Genomic DNA, 16,943 nt, shown 5'->3' with positions numbered 1-16,943 from the left:
TTGTATAAAGCAGTCTGACCCTACTGCCGTAACTGGGATGAGTATTATTTGCTTCTATAGGGCCCAGACACTACTTTTACCATATTACATTGGCATTAAATTGTTTTACATACATTTCTTAAGGACAAGAACTGAGTCTTGGTTTTCCTTGTTTATCTAGTGAAAATACTGTGGATAATTACAATCACGAAAATTCCAGTGACTATAGTTTCATTGTGGAATATCTCACCATTACAGCCTTCCTTGGATGGGCATTATGGAGGCTGGAGGGAGGAAGAAGGGAGACTCAATTATCAACATATCTCCAGTGTTTGCTTGCTGTTCTTATTTTTTTTTTTTTTATAAATTTTTATTTATTTAGGATAGTCACACACACACAGAGAGAGAGAGAGAGAGAGAGAGACATAGGCGGAGGGAGAAGCAGGCTCCATGCACCGGGAGCCTGACGTGGGATTCGATCCCGGGTCTCCAGGATCGTGCCCTGGGCCAAAGGCAGGCGCTAAACCGCTGCACCACCCAGGGATCCCTGCTTGCTGTTCTTGATTAAAAGATACATAATTGTGTTTAAAATAAAATGAAATCCCATTATTCCTTTGAAATAGCTATGGAGATCACTTGCTATCTCCATATTACTAAATTGAGTGATACTTTTTTCAATATTTATCTTACTTGACTTCCTAGGGACATTTGACATTGCTGACTAATTCCTACTTTTTGAAGCATTCTTCACTTCCAGGATACTATATACCATGGATCAGCAGTTTGATGCTGTTGCTTTTTAAAATCTCCTTTAGGAGGTGCTACTTCGTTCAGATTCCTAAAGTTTTGAACTCAAGGCTTAATCTTAGGCTTTCTTCTCATACTCCATACTCATTCCCTAGGTAATTTCATCTGTATATCAAAGATTTCCAGGCTTATATGTCCAGCCCAAGCTCCAGACCTGTATATACAATTGCTTCTAATGTCCATGGATATCTCAAAGGTACCTCAAATTCCCATGCTCAGTGTCAAATTTATGGGAGCCTCAAAGTCCCTGGCTACAGAAGGTTTGAAGAGTGATTTATTACTCTTCATAAAAATTAATTTCCAGGGTTGTTGTTCTCCCCCACCAAATTCTCTTTAGCAGGAAATAGTTTCTATACTAAAATAATTATTTAACTGACAATATAAATATCCAAGTAAAAAGGAATCAGCTATCAAAAGAGCTATAACAGTAATTCTTTATTGAAATAGCTACTATGTGCTAGGTACTTGGTTTAATTCTCAAAACACCTCTTTTGGGGTTAGTAATATTATATTATTGAAAGGTAATAGACTGTTAGGTTTACAAGTATTGACTCTTAACCAAAATTTCTCAGGTTTCCATCCGAAGTGCCAACCCTACCACTTACTAGCTGTATGACCTCTGGTAATTTACTGATCTGGACCTCAGTTTTCTTATCTGTAAAAGAGAGATGATATTATTTACCTCCCAAGAACATTATTAGGAGTAAAACAATTATTCAGTAAAGTTCATTCAAAAATACCTGTCACTTATGATAAGTACTGCATACATGTTAATTAACATTATTACTTATTAATAAGGTTTATAGATAAGGAAATTGAACCTCAGTAAGGTTGGTCCAAGACTTATAACTATTAAAAATGACAGTGCCAGGAGTCAACATAGACAGTCTGACTCCAGAATTCCCTTAACTACTCTATTTTACTTCATCTCAACAAATAATAGTGTATCTCATACTCTTGCACACAAGTCTCCATATTAATGATATTGTGATCATATGAGTATTATAATCATTCTAGTACTCCTACTTTGTTTAAAATGTAAAAGATAAGTATACAGTTAAAAGCTCACTTGAATATGGTATGAGAAACACAAGAATATACATCTTAATTCCATTTTATTCTGCATGCATTGTTTTTTCTTTTTCTTGTTAGCAGTTTAGTCACCAAATCCCTAGAAAGTAGGAGTACGAATTTTATATATTACTTGAAAGTGTTTTTAGTTGTTGTGAATTACTTGACAATATTTGGACTTACTCTATTAAGTATTTTTTTGCTAAATATTTTCAGAATGACTTGGAAGCATGTCATATTCACATAGTATGCTTAAAACCAGTAATTTTTGTGGTTATGATTAAATATTACCTCTTTTGAAATTATGTAGTTATTTGCCTATTTTTAAAAGCCATAGATATTTCAATTCCCCAAGGAAAAGTTTTCCTTTTAATTTTATCAGCCTCTTTTTGAATATGAACTTTGATTTTAGTATTTTAAGGCCTTTGTATATTAGATTCTGTATGTAGTTGAATCTGCTTAATTAAATAAGTTTTAGTCCCTGACTCTCATTTAGGCCTCTAGTAAAAAAAAAAAAAATACATCTGATTATTATTTACAGTTTCTGTAGATGATTTACTTCCCCACTTCCCCATGCTTATTCTTTTTTCCATTGTTGGTTTTTAATTCTTATTTCTTTGTGGCAAAAAAAAAAAGAAATTCCTTTGTCTTAATATAAAGGCAGAAGATATAAAGTCTTCTGTAGCCCTTGAACTTGGCAAGGAGAGGATCTTGAGAAGGAGAGTGGACTTTAAAAAACAATCATTTATGAAGAGTCTGTTTTACCATGTTTTTGGAACTGAATTCTGTGGCCTAGTGTATTTAGTCTTGGGGAAACAAACACACTTAAAATAGTTATGTCAGTTAAGAATCTATTGTGACAGAAAACTGCACTCAAACAGGCCTAAGAGGGGAAAAGGTTTATTGATTTGTGTGAACTGGACCAGGATAGGTATGGCTTCAAGGATAGCTCCACCCAAGGCTTTAATGTTGAGACTCAATTTCTGTGCTTTTCCTGGCACTGCTTCCTCCTTCTTGGCTTTATTCTCCAGCCCTACCTGAGTAGAAGATAACTTTAATCCCTTCAGCCCTTAAATCCCTGCAGTATCCTCTGTATCTGGAAAGAGTGACCATCTTTTTCCTAGAAGCCCCAGCAAAAGTCTCACTGCATCTTATTGGCTCAGACTGGCCCACTTTCTTTGTGGCCACAGGAACATGAAGCCGGGATTGTCTAGGAGTGAGCTACATACCCAGCCATTGAGTTTGAGGACATAGTCAACTATGTCAACCAGATATACATAAATTATAATTTCTAAGAAGGAAATAAAGACACCATTATATTACAGGAAGGGTGAATGTCTGCTGGGAGGCAGAAAATAGATGTCCTTAACTCTTGTTATATCTTTTCCATTTTAAGAGTTAGGGCTCAACTAAGGAAGACCAGTTTGATTTTTTTTAAATTACTTTTTGAATTTTATTTAAATTAAATTAACATATAATGTATTATTGGTTTCAAAGGTAGAAGTTAGTGATTCATCAGTCTTATATAATACCCAGTACTTATTACATCACATGCTTTCTTAATGTCCATCACCCAGTTACCCCATCCCCCCACCCTCAGGGTCCCTCAGTTTGTTTCCTGTGGTTAAGAGTCTCTTATGGTTTGTCTTTCTCTCCATCTTGTTTTATTTTTTTCCTCTGTTTTTTTTTTTTTAATTTAGTATTCACTGCTAATTTGGAATTTGTATGACTTCACTTCCAAATTACTGTTTTAGAGCAATATATAAATGGGAATTGCTAAGACTTGTCACCTTTGAAGAGTTTTGAGAATATCAAAATTTTAAAATTTGGTGCTATTTTAACAAATAACCGTACTATTAATTTTCCTATTAGCTATAGTAACCACATTTGCTGAGAAGTAGTTTTATGATATATAACAGTGTCTTTATAGATCCACATGTTTTTCTAGGTGAATACTTCCTTAATGCCTTAAGCCAACTGGGATTTTAGACCAGCAAGTTCATAAAGAACTATGAAATCTAAAGTTCTCTCCTAAAGATACTCAGGGCCTTTGGGAGAGGAGGAACAATAAGGGGTGATGAGGGACACTAACAAATGCTTTCATTACTGTAACTGATTTTAGTCTGAAAATGGAAACTCAGTTATAACTGAAAAGGAAAATAAAGTACCTATTATACTTTTATTTTTTTAATATAAAAAATATGAAATGAAGTAGAAAATCATTTACATTTCAATCTCTAATATTATTTGGATAGCTCCTTCCATTTCTTATGTTACATTAATATATATGTGAATGAGTACAAATATCCCAATAAGGCTTTACAATACAATTCTATAGTATTGAGGAAATGTTAGGGTTTTTTCTTTTAAATTTCTTTTAAGATTTTATTTATTTATTTAGAGAGAGCAAGCATGAGCAGGGGGAGTGGCAGAGGGAGGAGAGAGAGAATCCCAAGCAGATTTAACACTGACTTGGATCCTGGTTTCAGCCCCTGAGATCATGACCTGAGACAGAATCAGGAGTTGGAGAACTCAACCAACTGAGCCACCCAGGTACCCCAAAATTTCTTGACACCGTGCAAATATGCTTTACTCACCAAATTAAAATGAAGTCTTCATAAGATCTAACTTAAACATATCTTTAACATTTTCTTTTCCTTTATTAAGTTCTGCAAAATGGGCAAAACAGTTTTTCCCTTAGAGGAGTTTTCAGCTTTAATAGGAGATAGCACAAGATCCGTATCTACTGTAACACAAAGCTGGCTATAAGAACAAGCGTTTAGGGGATAAGGAAAAGGAAAGACTCCTTGATTGGAAAAGGCCTATCAAATGGATCTTGAAACATCAGAATTTTTTTTTTTAAGATTTATTTATTTATGATAGAGAGAGAGGCAGAGACACAGGAGGAGGGAGAAGCAGGCTCCATGCTGGGAGCCCAACACGGGATTCGATCCCGTAACTCCAGGATCGTGCCCTAGGCCCAAAGGCAGGCGCCAAACCTCTGAGCCACCTGGGGATCCCCGAAACATCAGAATTTTTTACAAGTAAATAGTGATAATATTAAAATGACAATTATTTACTTAGCATTTATTATATTCAGTTTCATGGTTTTTGTCAAGAATATGTGATATCATTTTTATTCTTTTTAAGATTTTTTATTAATTTATTCATGAGAGACACAGAGAGAGGCAGAGACGCAGACAGAGGGAGAAGCAGGCTCCACGCAGGGAGCCCGACGTGGGACTCGATCCCGGGACCCCAGGACCAGCCCTGGGCCGAAGGCAGGCATAAACTACTGAGGCATCCAGGGATCCCCGATACATCATTTTTAAATCTGGGGAAAAGTTGGGAGAATTTGAGTTATGGTGGATCCTAAAGACACATGGTTTTAAAAAAAGTAACGGAGTTTATTGGGACACATCAAATGGGAAGCTATTTCAGCCACCACAATAACTCTTTGTAGTATAAATAAAAGTTGAAAATCATTCCTAATAAAAATTATATTAAGAAGTAATCAATGATTCGAAGAAAAAATAGTACATACATTGCCTTAGAAGTTCTAGATTAATCTTCTAACATTAGTCATTAAAGAAATTCCTTGGTTGTATATAGATTAGCAATTGTAGTCTGTACTCTATCTTCTAGAATCAACAATATTAATTTGGTTGGGTTTATATATGTATTAATGTGTTTTACAAATACAACATTCATTTAAAGTGGACTCTTCAAAATACAGCATGACTTTAAATGAATAGTCTTGGAAAGTTTATAAATACTTTAAATGTTTACTGAAGAACATTTTCATAATCACAAAAAAAGTAATTTATAGATTAGTAAATAGTTGTCTTTTTTTGAAGTCCTAAGAGGAGCAATAAAACAAAATCTATTCAAATATAATTTTAATTGCAGTTTATTGAGTTACATAAAAAAGAACCCAAACTAGTTTAAACAAATAAAAATTGAATTTATGGTATTCTGAGCCTAGTATTTTTTCATTGAATGCCAAGGGTATGTTAAAGTTCCTACATTTATGTTTCTCTACAAAAGATTGTTCTGACAGTAAGTTTAAGTCATTTCACAATTTATTGCTGTCTAAAAATTTCCCTTGACTTCACATTTTGTTCTGAATGTCTTGGTTTCTTTCCTCCACCTACACAATGTAGAAGGCAAGTGAAGCAGGAGTTGCAAAGTAACACAGTGAATTTAAGAACCCTGGCTTTTTTCCAAAACAAAATAAACCTTTATTATAAGAATGCTTTTTATTGATACCAAAAAGCAGAGGGAGGGGCTTTTGGCAAGTGTTCAGTAAATGTGAGTAACCTAATTGATTTAGCTGGAATGAATAGGAAGCTTTGCCGTTTGTCCTTGTGGATATTTGGCTCAGTAAATATAGTGGTAGACCAGTTTAGGTCAAAGGTTAAAAAAAAAAACAATCCATCAAACTTATTGATCAAATATCAGCAATTTTATATCTGTGCCAGGGCCTTCGAAGAGAAAGAACTATGTTAATTAGAATCTTTTTTATTTCTATTATGAAAAATAATTTTTAGCTTACATAAAACCCAATTTTTGGACAAATGTTAATGTGAAAATATTAAGAGAGGATATCCTTGCTGAGAATTGTAAACTATATGAAACTTAAAGATATGTATAGAATGGGACGCCTGGGTGGCTCAGCGGTTGAGCTTCTGCCTTCGGCTCAAAGCATGATCCCCGGATCCAGGATCGAGTCCCACTTTGGGCTCCTTGTGGGGAGACTGCTTCTCCCTCTGCCTGTCTCTGCCTCTCTCTGTGTCTCTCATGACTAAATAAATAAAATCTTAAAAAAAATACATGTAGAAATTTAAACATACAGTCTTTACTAACAATAAAACTCTAATAAAAGCATGACTCATTATTAGGACAAATAATTAAAGATGACAATATATAAGCAAATAAAAAGTTTTTTTTTTTTTTTTTTTTTTTTAAGATTTTTATCCCGGGACTTGATCCTGGGTCTCCAAGATCACACCCTGGGTGGAAGGCGGCGCTAAACCGCTGAGCCACTGGGGCTGCCCTAAATAAAGAGTTTTTTAAAAAATTCATTATAGATGTCACATTACTTTAGCTCATTCTGTAACTCTGTTTAAAAATGTAAAATTTAAGAAATTTTTTGAGGTCCTGTAAAAAGATTTTTCCTTAGTGAGAGGAAGAGAAAGAAATGATGATGGCAATTAAAATTTATTTATTTATTTATTTATTTGGTTTTTTTTTAAGATTTTATTTATTCATGAGGGACACAGAGAGAGAGGCAGAGACATAGGCATAGGGAGAAGCAGAGTCCTTGTGGGGAGCCTGATGCAGGACTCCATCCCAGGACCCCAGGATCAGGACCTGAGCCAAAAGCAGATGCTCAACCACTTAGCCACCCAGGTGCCCCTATTTATTTATTTTTGTGAGAGAGGGCATACGCAAGCGTATGCAGGTGGACAGGCAGGAGAGAGAGAATCCCAAGCAGATTCAACACTCAGAGCAGACACAGATTCAGTCTCATAATCCTAAACTCATGCCCTGAGCCAAAATCAAGAGTCGGACACCCAACCAACTAAGCTACCCCAGCGCCCCTACAGTACTTTAAAAAAAAGTACATTTGCAAATCCGATCTTTCAGTTTTGAAAGCATAGAAGTGTATCTCATATATATAACTTTGCTTGGAAGACTATTATTAAATGATTTAAAAAGCATATCTCAGGGATCCCTGGGTGGCGCAGTGGTTTAGCACCTGCCTTTGGCCCAGGGCGCGATCCTGGAGACCCGGGATCGAATCCCATGTCGGGCTCTCGGTGCATGGAGCCTGCTTCTCCCTCTGCCTGTGTCTCTGCGCCTCTCTCTCTCTCTCTCTCTCTCTCTCTCTCTCTCTGTGTGTGACTATCATAAATAAATACAAATTTTTTAAAAAATTTTAAAAAAAGCATATCTCAGAAAAAATTCTAGCAGCAAAAAAAGTGTTTGTCCTGATTTTAATAGTTCCTTTAAGAGAGGAATATTTCTCATTTAATCTTTGTATGTGCAACCCCTAGCACAAGAGCTGACCCATGGTAGACACCCTGTAAATGTTTGCTGAACTAATAACTTCAATTTTAGAAATTGCAGAATAGGACAGTGTTATCTTTCTGGGCTTTAAAACTATGCTCCTCCCCTCCCCACACACGCACTTTTCTATCTCAATTTTGGTACAAATAGTTTCTCAGTTTTGAGTGAAGAAAACTGGTTGATATTTTTTTTCGTCTGCTCAACCTTAGCTTGAGCTGAAATTACTTAAAAGGGAACTCAGTTTAAGAGCATACCATCTTTTCAGGTACCTAGAATATAGAATATAGTTTCTAAATAATATGAATGAGAAGAGTCTCTTTTTATTTGAGATAACTGATGGAAAAAAGGCAGTCAACTAAGGTGGAGAACTTTTCTGGAAAAAGGATCTATTCCTACCTAGCGGTCAGTCCTAACAGATGTAGTTAGAGGGAAGCTAAATTCTGACTTTCAAATGTTAACTGTGGCAAAAGCCTAGATTTTCCAGATTAGTTCCAATTTCAGGTACAATAATCCTTTGACAAGGAATAGAACTGTGATTAGCACAATTGCAGTTGTTGCAGTCAGGGGCTCATTGGAAATAGAATTTGAGAAAAACAGTTAAAAGAGCATTAAATGAGTATATTTTTAGCATCGCAAAGTTTCAGAGACATCCACCTGTCAATTGAAGCCATATTCACCAATGTTAAAAAACTGACTCACTGGGCAGCCCGGGTGGCTCAGTGGTTTAGCGCCGCCTTCAGTCCAGGGCATGATCCTGGAGAACCGGGATCGAGTCCCATGTCCGGCTCCCTGCATGTGGAGCCTGCTTCTCCCTCTCCCTGTCTCTCTCTCTCTCTCTTTCTCTCTCTCATTAATAAATAAATAAAATCTTAAAAAAAAACCTGACTCACTGAACATTACTTAGTGAATATTGCTGTGATGTTGTAACCTACTAAAGCATAGTCTCCCAACAAGTGTATACAGAATCATTCCTCTGAAAATTTTTCAAATCACCCTTACTGGCATGGAATTTGATGGGTTTTATGCTTTCATTCTACATTGTGTTGTTTTGTTTAATAAGCATCAGCAAAAGGGTTATTAACAACTTAGGCTTTTGCAAATTAATATGTCTTAAGAGAATATTTTTTCTGGTCTGGGTAGTCTGTCCATTGTTGAAAAAATATAAAGAGATTCTCTCTATGATGAGGCTGTAAAGGGGAATCAGTAATTGCACTGAACTGAATTTTTTAAAAAGAAGTTTTGTTTTTTGATATACAAAATACTAAATGTCCTAATTGGTGAGTGATTTCTTTGGTTTTCTTCCAGCCTACTCCACCTAGCTTCTCGAGAAATTCCTTTAAGTAAATTCAGACTTAGTCAAATTTGTCCTGGTGCTGAGCACTTAAAAGTATGAAGACCATGTCCAACATCAAACAGAGGTTTTATGTGAGCAGTTTCGATCTGGGTGGTTTCAGATAGTTTCATGAGCATCTTCTAGCTGCATATACGGTTTCTTCGTCCTTTTATGTATTTGCATTGCAGAAGCATCTAGGTAACTCATCTCACTCAGGGAGCAACATTACTGGCTTGTTCTTGATCCATTTACTCTGAGAAAAAATAGATATAAACCCATCCCTCTGGTTGGTAACCTTCCTTAGGAAAACAGCCTTCTCCCTGGAAGAAGTTGAACAATACACAACAGTACACAAATGCTGAGGGATCCCACACAAGCCCCTATATTCATCAATATAGATTTTCCTAAATAGTTAAAAATTAACAAGACATGTGAGGAGAATCAGTAACTAGAAAAAAAGGGCCATGGTACCTGTGCCTTTGGGGCTTTCCATAGCTTACTTCACCCATTTTTGTCTTAATGCATATGGCATATATTTCCCTCTCCATATTTAGATTAACTTCTTATATTGGTTTACTCTATTCTGAAAGATGACTCTTTGAGATGACTCTTTAAGAATCCCCAAAGTGAATTTAATGTGTGCTACTGCAGCTTAAATTTTGGGTCACAGTACCCAAAATTCCACCCAAATTTGGCAAAAACCCATTTTTCCATATTGTGGTGATAGTCCAGACTAAAAATATAAATTTGACATAATACATTATTTTTATTATAGATTTTTTTGGCAGACAACTTCTGGCCATGGTTTGATTGATTGACCTTTGCTGTGTAGAATGGTGGAAAGGACAGGGGCTTAAGTTCAGATCACAACTTTTACCACTCAGTTTCAGAATGACCTTGAGCAAATTATTGAGCCTGTTTTCCTCATCTGTTATAAGACAGTTGCAGAGTTTGAGTTTAACATATTTGAAGTTCTTAATACCTGCTACCCAGTAGATAACACGTTTGTTTTCTTCCTCTCTCTGAAACCTTGTTTAAAGGTTAAACTCCAGAATAAAGTTCATTCCCTTGATCCTGACCCTTAAGGCCCACTATATATGGCATTTCTTTGCCTTTGAGCTGTATCTCATTGAGTTATTAGACATTTATTCAGTGCTTGCCGGGAGTGATTGAGCTTACAGAGGCTCCTTGATTTCCACAGGCTTACTGTTTATTGGTCTCCTACCTGGTCCCTTCACTCCAGGGAATCTACTTACTTACCCTTTTTTGAGCACACGATATAGTTTTTACTCATTGTTTTTTTTTGTCTTGATGCATCCATCTGTTTCTTCCACCTGAACTGCCATTTCTCTGCTTATCAAAATCTAGTCTGTCTCATAAGGCCCAACTCAAATACACCTCCTATGAAGATTTATCTGGATCCTCCTCCACTAAAGTGGTAATACTTTTCTTTGAGGTCTTATCGTACCTATAGTCTTTTACTTTTCTTTGAGGTCTTATCGTACCTATAGTCTTTTAATGTAGTACCTGTCCTATGCTGATTACAGCTGGGCTGATTGATTTATACCTTTTTTTCCTAACAATAAGGAAATAAGTGGTAGTGTAGAGAATTACACCTTTTGCATTGGTTTGAATTCTTCCATAGCTTCTGGCATTATAGTGAATGCTCACTGATAATTTGTTAGATTAGTAATTGCATTACTAGTTATTCTAGATGCACCAAATTCAAAGTAAGGAGGGGGAACCCTAGTGGCTCTGTGTTTAAATGTCCCAACTCTTGATCTCCACTCAGGTCTTAATCTCAGTCTTGAGTTCAAGCCCTGCATTGGGCTCCACTGGACATGGAGCCTACTTAAAAAAGAAATGAAGGGGAATCACAGCCCCCAATTTGAAAACTACTCAAACATCTAAGTTAATTAAGCTGCAAGGGAAGCCTACAATTGCTGTTGTTAGTAGAAAAAAGTCATTAATAAGCATTTAATGGAAAATAACCAATCTAGAATGTTGGAAGTGGGGTAGCTCTTTATAATCTTGTTGTGTAGAGATACCATCATCTGGTAACCTAGAAATAAATGATAGTTTTTAAACTATTTTTAGCTATTTAACCAAATAGGACTATAAGCTAATATTTGTAGCTAATATTTCCATTTATAATAAACTGGTAAATGTAAGTGAAGTGTATTCGTGAGTTGTGTGAGTCATATTAGTAAATTATGGAACATGTGGAGTGGGGCATGGAAACCCCCAGTTTATAGCCTATTAGAAGTAGAGATAGCCTGGGATTTGCGACTGGCATTAGAAGTGGGATGGTCTTTTGGGACCTTTAACTTCTGGGATCTGAGTTAACCCCAAATAGGTAGTGTCAATTGAATTAAATTGTTGGGCACCCACTTGATGTCAGAGAATTGATTAATTGATTGGTGTTGGAGGAAACACCGTGCTCATTTGCCTTCATTGAAGGTGATGTAAAATGTCAGCAAAACATAAACCAAAAAATTCATGTGTGCAGTTAAAGCTAGATTGAAACAATATGAGATTAGAAGTTCCAAACCTAATTGTGAATTTTGTGATTTCTAGTACAGAAAGATTTGGTTTGGGAAAATCTTAAGCTTGGTTTGTGAAAACTTGTAGAATGTTCAAATGATTACTTCCCTCAATTTCTCTGGTTCAACAAGTAATTGGAATTAAAATAGAATTTTTTAACTTCTGCAAGTTCTAAAGTTGCATAAGTTCTTCTGATCTTATATTCTTCAAAAGATGAATATTTGAATTCCAGACGTACTCCAATATTCAGTAATTTCTAGTTTATGGCAGGGTTGTTTTTTTTTAGTGTGGTGGTATTTTGTTTCTTCATTATTTCTCATAACTTTATTGAGATATAATTTATATACCATACTTTAAAGTGTATATACCTCACTACTTTTTATAGTCACAAGAGTTGTGCAGCCATCATCACAATCAATTTTAGAACATTTTTATCAGCTGTAAAAGACACCCCGTAGCCTTTAGCCATCACTCCTCAAACTCCAATTTCCTACCCTCACCCTAGTCAACTACCTATCTTCCTTTCTGCCCCTGGATTTGCCTATTCTGGAAATTTCATATAAATGGAATCATATAATCTGTAGTCCTTTGTGAGTGGCTTCTTTTATTGAACATGATGTTTTCAAGGTTCATCCATGTTGTAACATGTATCAGTACTGTCAAAAGTTCATTTAAAAAAAAATCAGTCACTTAAGTAGAAATTAGTAGAAATATATTGAGTACACACCAACAAGACAGTTTGCAGATGAGGAGCACTCAAATCAAAACGTGGAAGGAGGCTCAGAGGTATATAAAGCTCAGAAGCATATAAAGTAGCTTAGATAGTGTGAAGGCATGAATGTTTATTCTTTATGGTGATTATTTGCAATATTGGAATTTTCTTAAAGGAAGGAGAATTGGTTATTGGTCACCCCTTATCAATTTGGAGGAACAATTTTGCTTATGATTTTTAGAAGTGACCCAGGTCAAGGTAACTTCACTTACCTTGCATAATAAGCTAAATTAAACTTTGCTTATATGACTGCTCAGCGAGTTTTCAAGTCTGGTCACCATTTGTGTTTGATTTTAACAGATCCTGTTTTATTGCCAAATATCCTGTGTATGGACATACCACATTTTGTTTGTTCATCAATTGATGGATGACATTTGGGTTGTTCAACTTTCTGACTATTTGATAATGCTGCTATGAACATTCATGTACAAGTCTGTGTGTGGACATATGTTATCATTTCTCTTGGATACATACCTAGAGTAGAATTCCTGGGTCGTATGATAAATTTATGTTTAATCTTTTAAGGAACTGCCAGACTGTTTTCCAAAATGACAACTGCACCATTTTACCTTTCTACCAGCAGTGATCAAGGATGCCAACTTTTCCACATCCTTGCCAACATTTATTATCTGTCTTTGACTCTGGTAATCCTAGTGGCCGTGAAGTGGTATTTTATTGTGTGTGTGTGTGTTTTAAGATTTTATTTGTGAGAGAGACAGAGGCAAAGACATGGGCAGAGGGAGAAGCAGGGTCCCTCTGGGGAGCCTGATGCGGAACTTGATCCCAGGACTCCAGGATCACACCGTGAGCTGAAGGCAGACACTCAGCCACTGAGCCACCCACGCATCCATCATTGTAGTTCTGATTTACATTTCCCTAACGGCTAGTGAGTGGGGTATTTTTTCATGAACTTAATGCTCACTTGTATATCTCTTTTTTAGAGAAATGTCTATTTAGATCCTTTACCGATTTTTTATTGGGTTTATATTTTTATCATTTAATTGCAAGAGTTCTTTATATATCTGCATATAGATATATTTATATCATATAAGTGACTTGCAAATACTTTTCCCATTCTGTGCGTTATCTATGGCAGTACTTTTTGACATCTGGGTTTCTTTGGTTCGTTTAAGGAGACTTCCAGGTTAGCAAAAGCCCACACAGTGGGAGAGTGAACAAGACAGTTCAGTGAGACACAGCTCCTCTGGTGAGCAAAGAGAAACAAATCTCCATGGTATGCCTGTCATCAAACTTTTATTTATCTAATTTTCAGCTTTCTCTTTATGATATAAATTATAACAACCAACACAGCAAATAATAGAGCTAAAGGTGAATACTTGGTTATCTCCTATGATAATACTTGCACAGTACAAGGTATGAGTTATTTGTTGGCTGACAGTTCTGTTCTTTAGTGCTTGTGGCTTTGCCTCCAAAACTATGGAACAGACTAACAGAAGTCACAAGATCTGCTAGCTAACTCCACTATTTAGCCCTACAACTTCATCAAATAACCTATCCTCTCTGGATATAGATTTTTCTCATCTATAAAATGAGGGTATTAAAAGGAAAATTGTGCAAGTTGAATAGGAAGGATATTCTTTAAGTCTCTTTCCAGCTTTAGAATGTGATTATATGTTGCATTAATACCAGTGACTTTCTTTTACTCCACCCCCTGCCCCTTTACCCCTTCCCCCACCCCCTTCTTCTTTCTTCCTTCTCCACCCTTGTTGAAAAAATCTTAGGCCCCAGTATTCCTATTTCCAAAAGGATTGGAGATGGATGGATTTGGCAAGTAAAAAACCAGGAACATGTAGATACTCAGTAAAGACATTATAGCCAATGCTATCTGTATGAGCTTGCGTATATATTAGAAGAACATGACCTATGCATCACCAATGAGGCAGAACTAAAGGATGAAATAACACACCTGCTGTGGGTGTGGCTAGAGGTAAAGGGACTGTGAGGAATGAGTCCTTGATTATTACATCCGTGGAAGTTTTCAGAGATTAGAGAAGAAGCACGCTCTCAGAGGTTTGTTGTGTCCAAAGGTGAAATCAAAACCTAGACTACAACTAATAAGAAAAATAGGACCATAAGAAAAGAAACTTCTGAGAAGGCCTAGAAATTGTGGGGTAAGTATACTTTGTTTGGTTTAGTCTTTTTCTAGAATGATTCTTAGAAGTTTTCAGGGGACTAAAAGTTTATCATTGGTCCCGAAGCTCAATTGGGATATTTACTAGAAGTTCAGACACTATAGATAAGAGACGAAGTTTAAGACACCTACCTGTAAGCCAAGCTAAATATGGAAGAAGAGTAGGCGGAAGGTCACTGAGATTCAGGTCCATTTGCCAACATTTGGGAACTTTGATTCCCATCAACCAAGAAAAGTGCTTAAAGTTTTGTTTTCTTACTTGATTGGTCTACATGATATTATAAGCAGACATTATTATAAATAAAGTACATGTGAAAAGCAAAAAGTAGGGGCACCTGGCTGGCTCAGTCAGTAGAGCATCCAACTCTTGATCTTGGAGTCGTGAGTTCAAGCCCCACGATGGGTGTAGAGATCATTTAAATAAACAAGACTTTAATAAATAGAAAAGAAAAAAGAATTCAGACTGGGAAAGAACTTGGAGATTTAATTCTAGCCCTTCTCTCCCTTATGAATATGGGTTCTTTGTTTCATTATAAAAATAACTCGCCATAATCATGTAGAAAATATGGATGTTTTGTCTTTAATGTTTTCTTAGAGTTTTTTAAGAAAACCGTATTCTCTCAGGAGACTATTTGGTATAAACACAAAGCTTGAAGTACATAAGGAACTTTTAGGCTCTTAATGCTTGACATTTAATCATTAAGATAGTTCATGATGATAGCATGTGAGCTGTTGATATCTCAGTTACCTTGAACAAAAAACACACTTCCAAAATTAAGGGAGTTGGAATGTAGATCTAAAGATTGGCAGGTCCTCAGGTTTTGTTGTAGGCTCAAATTTAAGGCACAGCCACAACTACATGAGTATTGGACCTGTCATGTCCGGCTTCTTAAGCAGTTTCATCAGCCTAGAATCACATGACAAGGCAGGATCACCAAATAGCAAAATCTTAGAATATGCCGAGGTCATTTTTACAGATGTGTTTCCTGAACTGGTCACGCATCTACACAGGTTAGACCAAAGCAGAATACCGGAGCAAATTTACTTCAGAGTAACCAAGTGGGCCTGCTGCCAGCAGAATGGGCCAAAGAAACATTATGCAGATTTACTGAAGAACAGCTTCAGGGGATACGACACAGATATAGAATGCTGGGAAGCAACAGAAGTAAACTTGCAGCTATAACATGGGGAGGGGGGTGTATTTTGTCCCAGGGTGTTAGGTGACAAAGTGTTATTAGACCTAGGCCAGCCAAAAGCATTTTTGTATAAGGGAATATTAACCCCTAGACTGGAGTTGGGCAAGAGTTTAATGGGTAGAGCATACAGATGGTTTGTATATGGAGCTCATTGAACAGGTATGAACTAGCCCTTACCCTTGTGACTTAATTAGCATGCTTTAAAAAAAAAACTTAAATGTAATTAAGCACAAAGCAGGTTCACCTTTGACTGTGTAAAGGAATAGATGAGTTCCATGCACAACCCTTCACCTTAAGAAAACACATTTCTTAAGGAGAAGAATGGGGGAATTTGGAGTAGCAGGAAGTTAACTCTTCAAATGAAGTTTACAAGAGCAGCTGAAGGGGTAAGTAGGGTGCATTCAGTAACTACTTGATGAACCTTAAATAATCCCAACTCACTGCTGGGTATTGCTATCAATTCTCCATGTTCATGAGCACCAAACGAATCTTAATTTATTTTAAAATACAAAGCTAGAAATAAAAAAATCATGATCAGTCATGTGATGGAATGTTTACCTATTCTTATGCCTGGGATAATGTGTTTTGTAGCAAGACCAAAAAAGTCTGATTCATTAGATAATGCTAAATGAACACTATTTCTTTCTAGGTGGATTGGATTGATTCTTCTGGGTTTTTTTTTTTAATGGAACGTTTCTTAACATTATTTTAATCTGTTAAAAATAGAGTCTTACAGTATCATGAGAAGGTAGTTCAGTATTTTAGTTATACCTCTGACATTTCTAGAGCATTTATATAGTTAATTCAGTCAGCCTTTTATGAAATAGAATACTGCCTTTTCAGGTACCTTATTCCATAACTTGAAATCAAGCCTGTGTTAAAAACTGTTCTGTGCTTCCCTCTTACTTCCGTTTCTTCCCTTTTGGGTTACAGGCTTCCTTAGGGAGGACGTAAGGGAGAAGGGAGTTCTCCCTTGAGCCAATAGAATTTAGAATTATATAGTGTTTACCTATTTTG

The 16,943-nt window shown here is 36.2% G+C and overlaps 1 protein-coding gene and 1 long non-coding RNA gene across 8 annotated transcripts in view; one reads left to right on the top strand and one right to left on the bottom strand.

Annotated features, from left to right (window-relative positions):
* PELI1 (pellino E3 ubiquitin protein ligase 1) overlaps nucleotides 1-16,943 on the top strand; it is a 135,991-nt gene that overhangs the window by 91,238 nt on the left and 27,810 nt on the right. The gene's annotated exons all lie outside the window — the stretch shown is intronic.
* LOC112673559 (uncharacterized) lies at nucleotides 138-16,899 on the bottom strand. Its single transcript, XR_003144886.3, has 3 exons — nucleotides 16,774-16,899; nucleotides 1,392-1,441; nucleotides 138-263 (listed from the first exon to the last, which is right to left on the bottom strand). It is a non-coding gene; the product is annotated as an uncharacterized LOC112673559 (long non-coding RNA).

Source organism: Canis lupus, chromosome 10 (genome assembly GCF_003254725.2).
Source record: "Canis lupus dingo isolate Sandy chromosome 10, ASM325472v2, whole genome shotgun sequence".
NCBI classification, from domain to species: domain Eukaryota; kingdom Metazoa; phylum Chordata; class Mammalia; order Carnivora; family Canidae; genus Canis; species Canis lupus.
This window is presented reverse-complemented; position numbering and strand designations above follow the sequence as displayed.